Source organism: Panicum virgatum, chromosome 8K (assembly GCF_016808335.1).
Source record: "Panicum virgatum strain AP13 chromosome 8K, P.virgatum_v5, whole genome shotgun sequence".
NCBI lineage: Eukaryota > Viridiplantae > Streptophyta > Magnoliopsida > Poales > Poaceae > Panicum > Panicum virgatum.
This window is the reverse complement of record NC_053143.1, coordinates 19,815,246-19,829,118: the sequence shown is the minus strand read 5'-3', so window position 1 is coordinate 19,829,118 and position 13,873 is coordinate 19,815,246. Positions and strand designations below refer to the sequence as shown.

The 13,873-nt window shown below is 49.1% G+C and overlaps 1 non-coding gene across 1 annotated transcript; it reads right to left on the bottom strand.

The window, feature by feature from the left end:
• Window positions 1–6,873: 6,873 nt before the first annotated feature.
• LOC120646541 lies at window positions 6,874–6,980 on the bottom strand. The gene has a single exon (XR_005664445.1). It is a non-coding gene; the product is annotated as a small nucleolar RNA R71 (small nucleolar RNA).
• Between the last annotated feature and the right edge of the window lie 6,893 nt (window positions 6,981–13,873).

Here is a 13,873-nt window from a genome sequence, read left to right as displayed (position 1 = left end):
TGGTTTGGGTGCACCTACACAAGGATCTTTTCCCTGAACAACGCAAGAGCAAGTTGCAATTCCGAGCTGATGGTCCATTCAAAGTGCTTTGCAAGATCAATGACAATGCATGTGAGATTGATCTTCCTAGTTCTTATGGTGTGAGTTCAAGTTTCAATGTCGCCGATTTGTCTCCATTCTTTGGAGCAGAAGAGTCAAGGATGACTCCTTTTCAAGAGGGGGAGGATGATGAGGACATGCCCCCAGAGGCTACTCAAGTTACACATAAACATGTTTATGATGGACCAATTACTCAAAGCCGTGCAAAACTACTCCAAAAAGAGGTGAACTCACTCCTATCTGAAACTAACTTCAATATATTTGAGGATATTATACTACCTAAATGTTCTACTTTGATTCTACTTAGGCATATACATAAAGAAGATTGGAACATCAAGCAATTAGGCAACCAATTCACGTCAACCAGTTCGGACCAGTCCGAACCAGGTCAGACAGCCAGATCGGAACAACCAGATCGGACCACCAGTTCGGACCACCCAAAGAAACACCCATAACTCTTGATTCCCAAAAGCTCTGAAGGCCCATGAGTACCCGTTGGAAAGCTTAAGAAGTCTACTTTCCAACCCAATAAGTTTCACTTCATTTCAACTTCCCGGTAACGATTTATGGTCGAATCGTTGAAGACTATTCAGAATGTCAAGAGTCTGCTGGAGGATTTATCTTGCTCAACTTCCTGTGCAAAACTGTACCATTCTACATTGTTTCATGGTGCATGATACACATTCCTGGAAATCTTATCATGTCTAGTTTCACACCCAAGAAACGGCTTATCGTTTCGACTTTCGAGTTGGGAGAAATGATCATTTTACTGAAGACTGCATAGAAGCCCAGGAGACGTGCGGGAATTGAAGACCGTCTCGTGAATGATTCACCTGTTGGCCTTCCACCTTCCAACATGGAGACTTCAGTTCATACCTATCTAGGAGGGTTGTTCCTAGTATAAATATTTACTATGTGTACTCAGATAAGGACTTTTGATCATTTGATAAACCGATATGGTATTCTAGCTGATTTGCTGATGAGTGTCTTACACCTTTGTTCTTGCGAGTTCTTCTCGGATTTGTGAGGAAGATCTCTCTGAGGTCCCCTACTTTGTGCTCTACGGTTGCCGTTCGGCTGTGCCATATTGTGTGGATTAATCCCGGTTTGTGGTTCTGCGATCGTTCGGAGATCGAGTCAAAGTCCTCAAGGTTTCGGTGCCTCTCTCCCCGTCGCTTGGTCGCATCCAACCTTGGCAGGTATAAAGCTATTTACCCGCTGTTCGCAGCAAAGTTATCCTTGTTCTTGAACCTACTGTTGTGAAGATCGGGCCATCCTTGTGCTGGTTTATATCGGCACCAATCAAGAAGCTCCCAAGTCTCTATGTACACTAGGATGATTGAGGCAAGTGCCAATATCGAACTCAAGTGAGCGTGCGTGTGTGTGTGTGTGTGTTCGCGTGGTTCTGCCGTTCTCTGTGTGGGGTTCTACCCGTGCTCCCATGTCTTTGGAAAGAATCCTACCTCCTTTTATAGGCTCAAGGAGGGGCGGTTACATGCACTGGGTGATCACTAATGTCGTCATCCTCTCCCCGAATCGGGGGGGGGGGGGAGCAGTAGCTAGTTGCTGTTGCCGGGCACTGTGGGGCATGGCGTCAGGCATGGCCATCGTCCTTGGAGGCCTTTTAGCCATGCGTGGAATGCGCCGGCGTCCTGTGGCGCCAGTGAGCGGTGTGGCGACTTCTGTAGGCATGGCAACTCCTGCTGATGGCGGTCTTATTCTGGTCAAGGGGCCGTACATCGTCCGAGGGCCGTCCCCATGCTCGCCGAGGGTCCTGCAGAGGAAGAAGTACGAGGATTTGGTGGCACAGTGGCGGGAGCAGTGTCAGGCATGTCCGCACAGCACGCCGCAGGTCCGCACAGCGCCGGGGATGGCGGCACAGTGACCGGAGTTGGCAGACGGGACTCTGGTCACGTCCACTGCGGCGTGGGCACTGACGCCATCTGACTGCCGCGCTTTGTGGTGGAGTGGTTGGTAATAAATGCACTTGTCCGTTGAGCGGGTGGGTTGCAGTCCCCGTCTGTCGAGGGGGGTCTCGAACGAGATGGAATTTCCCCTGCACCAAGGGCCTGCGGTGGGCTCGGCTGATGGGGCCTCGAGCGAGGCGGAGTTCGCTTGCTCTTCGAGGGTGGCCCTTCACGCTCGAGCAAGGCAGAGATGTAGCATGATGCCGGAGGCCTCGGCGGGGAGGCCTCGGGCAAGGCGGAGATTGCCCTGCGGCTTTCGGGGAGGCCTCGGATGTGCCGTCCCTCAGTGTTGGGGTGTGGGTTGAGTACGGATTGGGCCTCTATGGAATCTAGAGAGGATTTGGACATCGAGTAGTCCTTCCCCGAGTAGTCCTTATTCCCCTTCGGATCGGAGGAAGACGGCTCGCCTTGGTTCGCCATGGCTGTGGAAACCAATGAGGCGGTTGGCGTTGTTTGGGGAGAGAAACGAGAGGGCGACAAGTGTTTGTGGTTTCTTTGGGCCCGATTGCTTAGTCGTGTTTTGCACTTTTGGGGGCGTTTTAATCCCTAGATTAGGGTGCCCCATATTTTGGTACCCGACAGTAGCCCCCGAGCCTTTGTGGGAGTGAGGATCAGTCCTGCAGAGGCTAGAGTCCTTGAGGTAGTGACTCGGATGCTAACTTTTGGGGTTTAGTTCCTCGAATGTGTGAAGTATCCTCCGTGGGGGCGCGTCAGCACACCTGCGGGTGTAGCCCCCGTGGCCTTGGAGGAGTGCAAGCACTCGTCCCAGGGCTATGAGCATCGTGTTTGTATGGTTGATCGGGAGACGCAGCCATTCAGCATTCATTTCAGCCGGCCTCAGCATTCCTTTCAGCCGGCTTCGACGTTCTTTTCAGCTGGTAGGGCGGCCCTTGCCCTCTTTGGACCAATTCAAATGGCTCATCGAGCGTGCAAGGAGGCTTGTTTGACACGTGGGATTTCACAATCGGGCGGTAGCCGATTTACTCGAGGGTACGGCCTTAGCCGTGGTGTGCGAGGAGCCCCCGAGCCCCAGCCCTTGTGAGGGCGATCAGGGAGTACCCTCGGCTTAGTGTTTGTTGACGCTCACTAACGACCATTTCCAGGCGTCAACTTGATTAGAAAATCATGAGAGTTTGCATTTCTTACACGCATCCTTATCCAATAAAGTTCCTAAATCACACGTTACCTTTTAGAATATGCAAGTTGTGTTTTCAAGATAATATGCAGGTTACAAGCACACTTTGGCCCGACACAAAATCACAGAAAATATCAGAGTACCGATTCAATCTCAAATGGACCAAGTGAAGCCCAAGAACTGAAGCAAACCCAGCTGGGGCAGGCCGTGCCTCAACTTTAGGACAAGGGGAGACCAAGACAAGCCCACTCCAGGAAGTCGGGGGCGGTTGACGGCCCGGGCAGGCCGACTGACCAACCTGGTTGGCCGGCCAGGCCCGTGGGCCCCACCCCACCGCCTCAACCAAGGCATGTGGCGCTTCCCTGTTGGCTCACAACATCAGTTTGGAGTGCTGCAGTCCGTGGCTTCCTGCTATAAATACAAGGGGGTAGAGAATAGAACACACACACAAACACACACACACACACCACACACCTCTTCCTCTCTTGCATTCCTTGCATAGTCTTTAGGCTTAGTGGAGTTTAGGAGAAGTCTAGGAGTCATCGAGTCACTGGAGTTGCTCGAGAGTCTGGTATGGGTTCATCTCAAGCTCTCTCTTGTAATATTCGGTCGTTTGTAATAGAATTAGACTATGGTTACCGATATCTGCTTGAAGTATATTCTGAGTTATCGAGTATATGCTTCTTGTCATGGTTGCATTATTATTCAATACTTGCATTGCATGATCGCCCTATGCTGGAGATGGTTAGTATTTTGTTCTTAGAACTGTATCAACTGCTCCAGTATTCGTATGATTGCTCTAGTGTGATGTTTGTCCATCCGGAGGGTGGGGGCTCCGCGCGGGACACTAGAGTATCCCTTACTAGTGTAGACATGGTGTCTAGATTAGCTAAGAGTTGCTAGATGTCAACTATACCCACAGTTTGTAGAGGTAGCCGGTAGGTGGTGACAGCCCTGTCCGTGCCTTTTAGTAAACCTCCACGTTCGGTATGGGGGGTAGGAGGTACATAAAGTCGCCGGGGTGTACGGGCTCCTCCCGTTACTTCGATAGCGATCTCCCTGTTGTGTAATTAAATCTCTGACGAGCTAACTAATGAGAAAGTGTAGATATAGCTAGCCTAGCGTAGCTGACTCGAGCTCTGACTTTTACCTTGCTGTTGGCGCCTACCAACGTCACCAGCGATGACGCCCGCAGATGCCAATTTGGGGTGGCAGTATTTCATGAACCACGAATGAATCCACAAGCGCACGAAATACCGCTGTAGCATTTTACCGAGGAGTATACCGGGGTGTCATTTATATTTCCGCAGGGAAGACGGTGAGTGAGAGAATATATAGATTAGTGGGTGAACTCTATCTAGATTGGATATTCTAATGCATAAACAGGGGTAAGATAATAACATGGTAGGAGGTAGTGTGACACACACACAAACTACCCTCTCGGATAAATAAATAAAAGAAAGATAAAAGATGCTTTAGGCCGGGAGCAAGGTAAAAGTCAGAGCTCGAGTCAGCTGTACTAGGCTAGCTATATCTACACTTTCTCATTGGTTAGCTCGTCAGAGATTAAACTACACAACAGGGAGATCGCTATCGAAGCGACGGGAGGAGCCCGTACACCCCGGCAACTTTATGTACCTCCTACCCCCCATACCGAACGTGGAGGATTACTAAAAGGCTCGGACAGGGCTGTCATCACCTGCCGGCTGCCTTTACAAACCATGGGTATAGTTGACATCCAGCAACACTTAGCTAATCTAGACACCATGTCTACACTAGTAAGGGATACTCTAGTGTCCCGTGCGGAGCCCCCACCCTCCGGATGGACAGACATCACACTAAAGCAATCATACGAATACTGGAGCAGTTGATAGAGTTCTAAGAACAAAAGACTAACCATCTCCAGCACAGGGCGATCATACAATGCAAGCATAGAATGATAACGCAACCATATCAAGAAGCATATACTCGATAACTCAGAATATACTTCAAGCAGATATCGGTAACCATAGTCTAATTCTATTACAAACAACCGAATATTACAAGAGAGAGCTAGAGATGAACCCATAGCAGACTCTCAAGCAACACCGGCGACTCGATGACTCCTAGACTTCTCCTAAACTCCACTAAGCCTAAAGACTATGCAAGAAGGAACTTGAGAGGTGAGTGAAGTGAGGTGTGTGTGTGTGTGTGTCCTATTCTCTACCCCCTCCCTTGTATTTATAGGAGGGAGCCACCGGCCACAGCACCCCAAACCGACCAAAAGGAGCAACATGGAGGCGCCACATGGCAAAGTTGAGGCGGTGGGGCCCATGGGCCTGGTCGGCCGACCTATAGGTCGGCCGGCCTGCCCTGAACGCCAACCGCCCCCAACTGCTGGGGGTTGGGCTTGTCTGGGCCTCCTTGTCTGATCCACGCTGGGGTTGGCCTGTCTTGATTTGTTTTGCTTCGGTTCTTGGGCTACACTTGGTCCATTTGAGCCTGAATCGGTACTCTGATATTTTCTGTGATTTTCTACTAGGCCAAAGTGTGCTTGCAACCAGCATATTAGCTCAAAAACACAACTTGCATATTCTAGAAGGTAAAGTGTTGTTTAGGGACTTTATTGAATATAAGTATGTGTAAGAAATGCAAACTCTCATGATTTTCTGATCAAGTTGACGCCTAGGAATGATCGTTAGTGAGCGTCAACACTTGCTCCCAGCCTAAAGTAACCTTTATTCTTTTATCCAAGAGAGTAGTTTGTGTGTGTGTCACCCTACCTCCTACCATGTTATTATCTTACCCCTGTTTATGCATGAGAATATCCAATCTAGATAGAGCTCACCAACTGATCTATATATTCTCTCACTCATCGCCTTCCCTGCGGAAATATAAATGACACCCCGGTATACTCCAGGGTAAAATTCTACAGTGGTATTTCGTGCGCTTGCGGATCTATTCGTGGTTCATGAAATACTGCCATCCCAAATTGGCGTCTGCGGGCGTCACTGCTAGGTGACGTTGGTAGGCGCCAACAAGCATTTTTGGCGCCGTTGCCGGGGAAGGCACAGAGTGAAATATATAGACAGAGTTGTGAACAAAATTGAAATTGGTATTCGCTTGCTAAACAGGCTAACTTGGCTTTGTTTTCTTGTCTTCGTTGATATGAAAACAGGGTAGTGTATGACCAGTTTCGACATGCCGCAAAACTTTCATTCCGATCTAGAGTCACTTTTGAGGAGGACGCGAGCTCATCTCGTATCACCTCGAAGATCACTCTCGGCAGTTGATCCAGTCATCGCATCATCGTCAGCTCCTAGAGCTATGGCCCAGAAGACACTCCGTGATTTCTCTGCTCCATCTGCTAGCCAGGTCCCGACCGAACCCAAGTTTAACACCGGAGATGAAAATTATGAGATCAAGACGAGTCTCATTACGATGGTGCAGGCCAGCCCATTTTGTGGCAGGGCCAATGAGGATGCCAGCGCTCATCTCCAGCAGTTCTTGGAGCTCTGTAGTACTTTTGTTATCAAGGGTGTATCGCAAGATGCAATCCGGCTCCGTCTGTTTCTATTTTCTCTCTTGGGGAGAGCGAAGCAATGGTTTTATGCTAACAAGGCTGTCGTGGATACTTGGGACAAATGTGCCAAGTCGTTCCTCTTGAAGTTCTTCCCGACGGGCAAAACCAATGCTCTTCGTGGTCGGATTTCGAACTTCCAGCAGGCATCAAATGAGTCAATTTCGGAAGCTTGGGAGAGGCTTCAGGAGTATATTTTGGTGTGTCCGCACCATGGAATGGATAATTGGCTCATTCTACAGAACTTCTACAACGGGTTGACACAGTCATCTCGTGATCATGTGGATACCGCTGCGGGTGGAGCTTTCTTCTCGCTGACCATTGAAAGAGCTACATCATTGATCGAGAAGATGGTTTCCAACCAAGGTTGGAGCGATGATCGCCTCCAACCGCGCCAGCGAGGTATGCACTCCATCAAGGAGGCCGACATGCTCGCTATGAAGATTGATCTCCTCCTCAAGAAGTTTGAGGATTATTCCCAAGATAAGGCTCAGATGCAAACACTTCAAGCCTTGGAAACTCGCATGACGTGCGAGGTCTGCGGGAATGTTGGACATTCGGGCGACAATTGCCCAGAAACCCAAGAAGAAGCTCTATTCCTCAATGGCAGCAATGGGTTTCGTCCACAAAGAGGTCAGGGGTGGAATCAACCACGCCCATATTACCAAGGAGGTATTGGGAATTCGAATTCTTTCGGTCCTAACCAGCCTACCTTGAGAGATCTTGTCTACGGCCAAGCGAAGATCAGTGAGTCCCTTCAGAAGAAGTTGGCCGCTATGGACAAATCTATGGAGACCATCCATGCCAAGATGGACGGGTTTCAACAAGATGATTGAGACTCAACTAGCTCAAGTGGCTGCTACCATGCCCCCTACTTGGGAGAATGTTAAGGCGATAACCACACGAGGAGGTAAAACTACTCAAGACCCGCCTTATCCTAACCATGTTAACAGGAAGAAAGCAAGCCCGGTGGCAGAAGAACCACCTCGGGAGGAGGAACCCGAGAAGGTTCATGAAGGGAAGATGGCTCCGCATGAATTTTATGATACCCAAGTATTGCCGTTCCCTATGAAGGCAAGGAAGCCAAGTATAGATGAGCAGTTCAGCTGCTTTGTTGAGATAATACAACAAGTGAACATCAATGTGCCCTTGATGGATGCGATGAAGGTTCCAACCTATGCTTGTTATATCAAGGACATAATCAACAACAAACGACCACTGCCAATTACCGAAGTAATCAAGCTCACTAAGGCATGCTGTGCAGCTATACTTCAACAATTGCCCGAGAAGAAGAAGGATCTAGGATTCCCAACTATCAGATGTTCGATAGGGGCACAGAACTTCAACAAAGCCTTATGTGATTTAGGAGCCAGTGTTAGTGTGATACCGAAGGCGGTCTTCGACCAACTCAACTACACAGAGTTGACACCGACACCCATGCAGTTGCAATTGGCTGACTCCTCAGTACGACACCCAGAAGGAATCGCTGAGGATGTCCCCATGAGAGTACGGGACTGTTTTGTCCCAGTCGATTTTGTGGTACTTGATATGGATAATCAAAAGGAGACTACTCTCATTCTAGGACGGTCGTTCCTCAATAAAGAAGATGCACATATTGATGTTGGGGCCAGAGAAATCCGACTCCATATCAATGGTAAAGAGGAGAAATTTGACTTCCGACCCAAAAAAGAGCAATGCTTGATGATCCGGGTCAAATTTGGGCCAAATCCTCATAAAATCAAAGAAGTCGAAGTCACACCCTCTCAGAAAGATAGTCTTATACCTTTTATGAAGACACTTATGAAAGAAGATCCAGCGAACTCAAAAAGGTCTAAGAAGAAGGGTAAATCAAAGGATCCTGTTCTTGCACCGCCTACGCCAACAAAAAAGACCAAGAAGGTGTGGCGCAAGAAGAACAAGACGTCATCGACCGCTACTACTTCTCCAGGTACGGACGAAACGACCTCAACCTGATCAGGTATGGAGAAAGGTCCTACTTTTTGACCCTAAACTAAGAGCTAGCTTGGGGGAGGTTCCCTCCCCTTAGTCAACTGTATCCCTTTATTTGCTTTCAAAAAAATTGATAAAATCTTCCAAAAACAAAATAAAAATTTACTACTTTATTTCCCTTTTCCATGATGCGCGGTAAGAATGTTTTAACTCCCTTTTGATAAGTTGAAAGGATGAGTTTTGCTTTGCTCTATCATGTCTGTTGTGCCTAGTTTGAAAATAAGAGTTCTCTTGAGTTTATATTCGTTGGTTATACAAATATGTTGCCAATAAACCTAAAAGTTCCGTGGGTTGCATATGCTTGATCCGAGTCTAAGTTGTTGTGAGTTTAGATATGGTAAATAAGGTTATGCAAGCTTGTTCTAGTGATGCTTGAAGTCTGGAGTTGTTTTCGAAAAAAGAAACTTTAAAAAAAATGAAAAGGCAAGTTTCCCAGCGATATACAATGTCCTACCAAAGCCATATGTCATATTCCATGAAAAAACCTTATACATATGCTGCTTGATATTCTGTTGAGTTTTGTCAAATTGGGTGACCCTAGTAAGATGTTCTTCATGCTTTCTCAATCATAAGCACGTACACGTCCCATCCATTTGTTATATTCCTACACTGGGAATTAGCACCACCATCCACTTCACTTCTATAAATGCTCCATGTCTTGGTGATCTCTCTCGTAGAATATTCCTGAAATAAAATAAAGTCAGATTATAGTTGCCCTAAAAAGAAGAGAAAAGATGGCATGCCAAAGAAGCATGACCCAAAAAAAAGGAGAGAAAAAGGGGGCAACCATGTCTCAAAAAAAAAAAGAGAGAGAGAGACAGGGATGATTCGAGAGAGAAAAGCCATTACCTCAAGAAGTAAGCCATATTCATCCATCTATCCATCCATTCATACACTTGCACCTTTTGATCGAGATTGCATGACTTGTTTCTCTATGGATCCTCTCTTTGACTTTACAATAGAATACAAGTGTGCCCTGTTCTTATCCTACCTTGAGCTCCACAAAGGCTTGTAGTAGTATGGAAGATCAAAGGCAAACACTGCCCTGGTAAGGAAATACAAGATGAGTGCCTCGAGAGAGTTATCCTGGAGCTTTGCCATGTTTTCAAAAATCTTTCAAAAAAAGGTGTCTCCAGATGGACTGAGGATCTATGAACAAGTAAATACTGCTTTATGCACCATTCTAACTCTCAACAGCCCAAGATAAGGAGATAGCTAAAAAGCCGCATGAGGGAGTAAGGTAATTGAGCAAAGGTATGCTAACCAACTTATTTAAGCTTATAGATGAATCTCTTTGCTTCAGACTATGACATGACAGGTAAGGTACGAGTCAAAGTGATTTTCTGATCAAAAACCTGATTTGTCCTACTTTGCTCGGGACGAGCAAAGGACAGCTTGGGGATCTTGTTTACGCTCACTAACGACTATTTCTAGGTGTCAATTTGAACAGAAAATCATGAGAGTTTGCATTTCTTACACGCATCCTTATCTAATAAAGTTCCTAAATCACACTTTACCTTTTAGAATATGCAAGTTGTGTTTTCAAACTAATATGCAGGTTACAAGCACACTTTGACCCGACACAAAATCACAGAAAATATCAGAGTACCGATTCAGGCTCAAATGGACCAAGTGAAGCCCAAGAACTGAAGCAAACCCAGCTGGGGCGGCCGTGCCTCAACTTTAGGACAAGGGGAGACCAAGACAAGCCCACTCCAGGAAGTTGTTGGCGGTTGGCGGCCCGGGCAGGACGACCGACCTACCTGGTCGGCCGGCCAGGCCCGTGGGCCCCACCACCTCAACCAAGGCATGTGGCGCTTCCCTGTTGGCTCACAACATCGGTTTGTGGTGCTGCAGTCCATGGCTCCCTGCTATAAATACAAGGGGGGTAGAGAATAGAACACACACACACACACCCACCACACACCTCTTCCTCTCTTGCATTCCTTGCATAGTCTTTAGGCTTAGTGGAGTTTAGGAGAAGTCTAGGAGTCATCGAGTCGCCGGAGTTGCTCGAGAGTCTGGTATGGGTTCATCTCTAGCTCTCTCTTGTAATATTCAGTCGTTTGTAATAGAATTAGACTATGGTTACCGATATCTGCTTGAAGTATATTCTGAGTTATCGAGTATATGCTTCTTGTCATGGTTGCGTTATTATTTAATGCTTGCATTGCATGATCGCCCTGTGCTGGAGATGGTTAGTCTTTTGTTCTTAGAACTCTATCAACTGCTACAGTATTCATATGATTGTTCCAGTGTGATGTCTGTCCATCCGGAGGGTGGGGGCTCCGCGCGGGACACTAGAGTATTCCTTACTAGTGTAGACATGGTGTCTAGATTAGCTAAGAGTTGCTAGATGTCAACTATACCCACGGTATACTCCTGGGTAAAATGCTATATATTCTCTCACTCATCGCCATCCCTGCGGAAATATAAATGACACCCAGGTATACTCCCGGGTAAAATGCTACAGCGGTATTCCGTGCGCTTGCGGATCTATTCGTGGTTCATGAAATACTGCCGTCCCAAATTTGCATCTGCGGGTGTCATCGCTAGGTGGCGTTGGTAGGTGCCAACAGTGTTACGACCCTCGTCGCCCTTTTGCAGGGAGGAGGGGTGAAGCGAGCCATTCTACCCTTGCCCGGGCCGTGAGTCATGGACGCTTCAGTGAGCTGTTAGCGGGTGGTTCAAGTGGACGTCCGTGCCCCATTCGATAAGGGTCGGCTCGTGGTCTAGAGACACGTCTCATAAAGTGCTCGCAAAGGTTCACTAGGCAGGGCTCGAACCAATTAGATAGGGTCCGAGGGCTCGATGCTCTCCCTTGACGGGATCCCTCTTACTAGACACCCTCGTCCGGCCTCGAACACAACATAGGACGTCTCGAACTCGCGTTTGAGGCTAGGCTTGTATGAGCACGTCCATGTTGTCCCTGACTCTGTTGATCTGGGGCGTCTGTCGAACCCTTGGTGGGTCAGCCTTCGAACCCCTGATCAGTAGGGCTCAGAATAATGTTCCTTCATTAGAAAGGAACACCCTGGGGGAATATTCCGTCACAGTCCGCGTGCGGGGCGGAGGCGTGGGTCGCGCGCGGTTCATCCGCCGGTTGTGCGTGATGTGGCCCGGCGCGTGCGGTGCGGGCACACCTTTTCAGGCGGTAGCCTCGGGCAGACGGAGCGGCGCGGGCGGCCGCCGATTGATGTGATGGTGCTACAGTGCCCCTGTGCCGCTTTGGTTACCGCACCGCGGTAGTTACTGCGCATGCGCGTGGGTTTCCATGGTCGTGGGGCCCTACTGTCAGCGACTGTGAAATCTATCGCATTTAATGCGGTTGATTTGGGGCAGCCGCTGCGAACACGCCCGGTGCAGTGGTTATAAAGAGAGGCATTGGGGCGTCCGTCCAGCTTACCTTGCCTTTGCCTATGCCTCCTCTGCTTCCCTTGCCGCTACCTTGCATCAGAGCTCAAAGTCGGGAGGCGAGAGGAAGAAGAAGAAGAAAGCCAACGCACCTTTTCCTTGTTCGAGCCCTTCCTCCATCCTCCTTTCGTCGTCACCATGGTGCAGCTGGTTGACCCCGCGCCATGGGGCAAGTCCACCGCCGACAGGGTATTCCTGGAGTCGTTGGTAGCTACCGGAGTCCTGCCGCCAAACACCGACCCGGCGCGCCCGGTGTGGATCGCTCCGGTGCCGAAGGTGACGGACTAGAAGCCCACGAGCGGCTACATCGTCAGCCTAGCACGGCTACACGAGCGATGATTCGGCGTCCCCCCCTAGCTGGTTTTTCCGCACGCTCTGCCACCACTATGGGGTGGAGCTGCACAACTTGTCCCCCAATGCCATCTCGCAGGCGGCGGTCTTCGTTGCCGTCTGCGAGGGAAACTTGGGGGTGAACGTGCATTGGGACCTGTGGAGGCACCTGTTCCGGGGCGAGCTCTACACCGAGTATGTCTCAATGGGGGTGCGGAGGCTCGTTCGCGCTGGCGGCTTCATGCTCCATGTGCGTGAGAATAGGAAGGACCTGTACATCCCCAGCATGATGACGATGAACAATCGTGACTGGGATAAGGCGTGGTTCTACCTCCGCAACGATGACGGTCGACTCCTGGCGTACACTGGCAATATCCTAGTGGAGAAGCCCGATACGTGGGGATACGGTGTGTCACCCGCCGAGCGCTAGGCCAAGCTCCAGGTGTTCACCAAGGCACTGCAACGCCTGGCGGGCAAGGGGCTGACCGCTGCCGCCGCCGTCGCCAACTTCCACCGGCAGAGGGTGCTTCCCCTCATGGAGAGGAAGCTGGCCATCTACCAGCTGACGCCCCAGGCCGCGTCTGAGGGTTCGCGAATGACGGAGGAGCTGCTTTCCCATGACGTCGCCGCCTAGAGGGTGAAGCGCACGGTGGCGCAGTTCTCATCTAACCCCGCTGACCTCTGGGCGATCAAGATGCGCCCCGAGGCAGGGTACATCTAGTTGGTAAGGATTGTTTTCGATTATTGGTAGTTTTGTGTTGGCCTCCTTCCCCTTCTGATCTTGGTCGTGCTCACAGGGGTTGACCCGGAGCGGGTATGTCTCGGACCCCCCGCTCCTCGAGACCCGCGCCACGAATCGCCGGCGCGCGGAGGCGGAGAAGGCGCGGAAGGACTCAGAGAAGCAGAGCCACAAGAGGAAGAGGAGGAGGAAGGAGGAGCACAAGAAGGAGAATAGGGCGTGGGAGAGGAAAGGCCTCTTGTTGGCGCTCCTTAAGTACCCATTTTACTATATGATTAGGAGTTGTTTTGGTAAATTCTTCGGGATGATTCATGTACTAACCCGCCACTTGGCACCCGAACTTGATCGTTTTCGATTTTGTCCTGGATTTTGGAGCATGTTGCATTTTGACAGGAAATTGGACATTTTCTGTAACACCCGGTTTATAAAAGGACATAAACCGAGCAATCATATATGTGCCAGGATCAAGTCACACGTATATACAACAGAATGAACAGTATATCATAGCACATATCACGTAAAAAGATATAATAAAGCGAATACGAATGTTATTTATTACATTAATGACAAAAATGTCTGATACAGCGGAAGCGAAGTACAAATACGGTAAAGACTCTCCG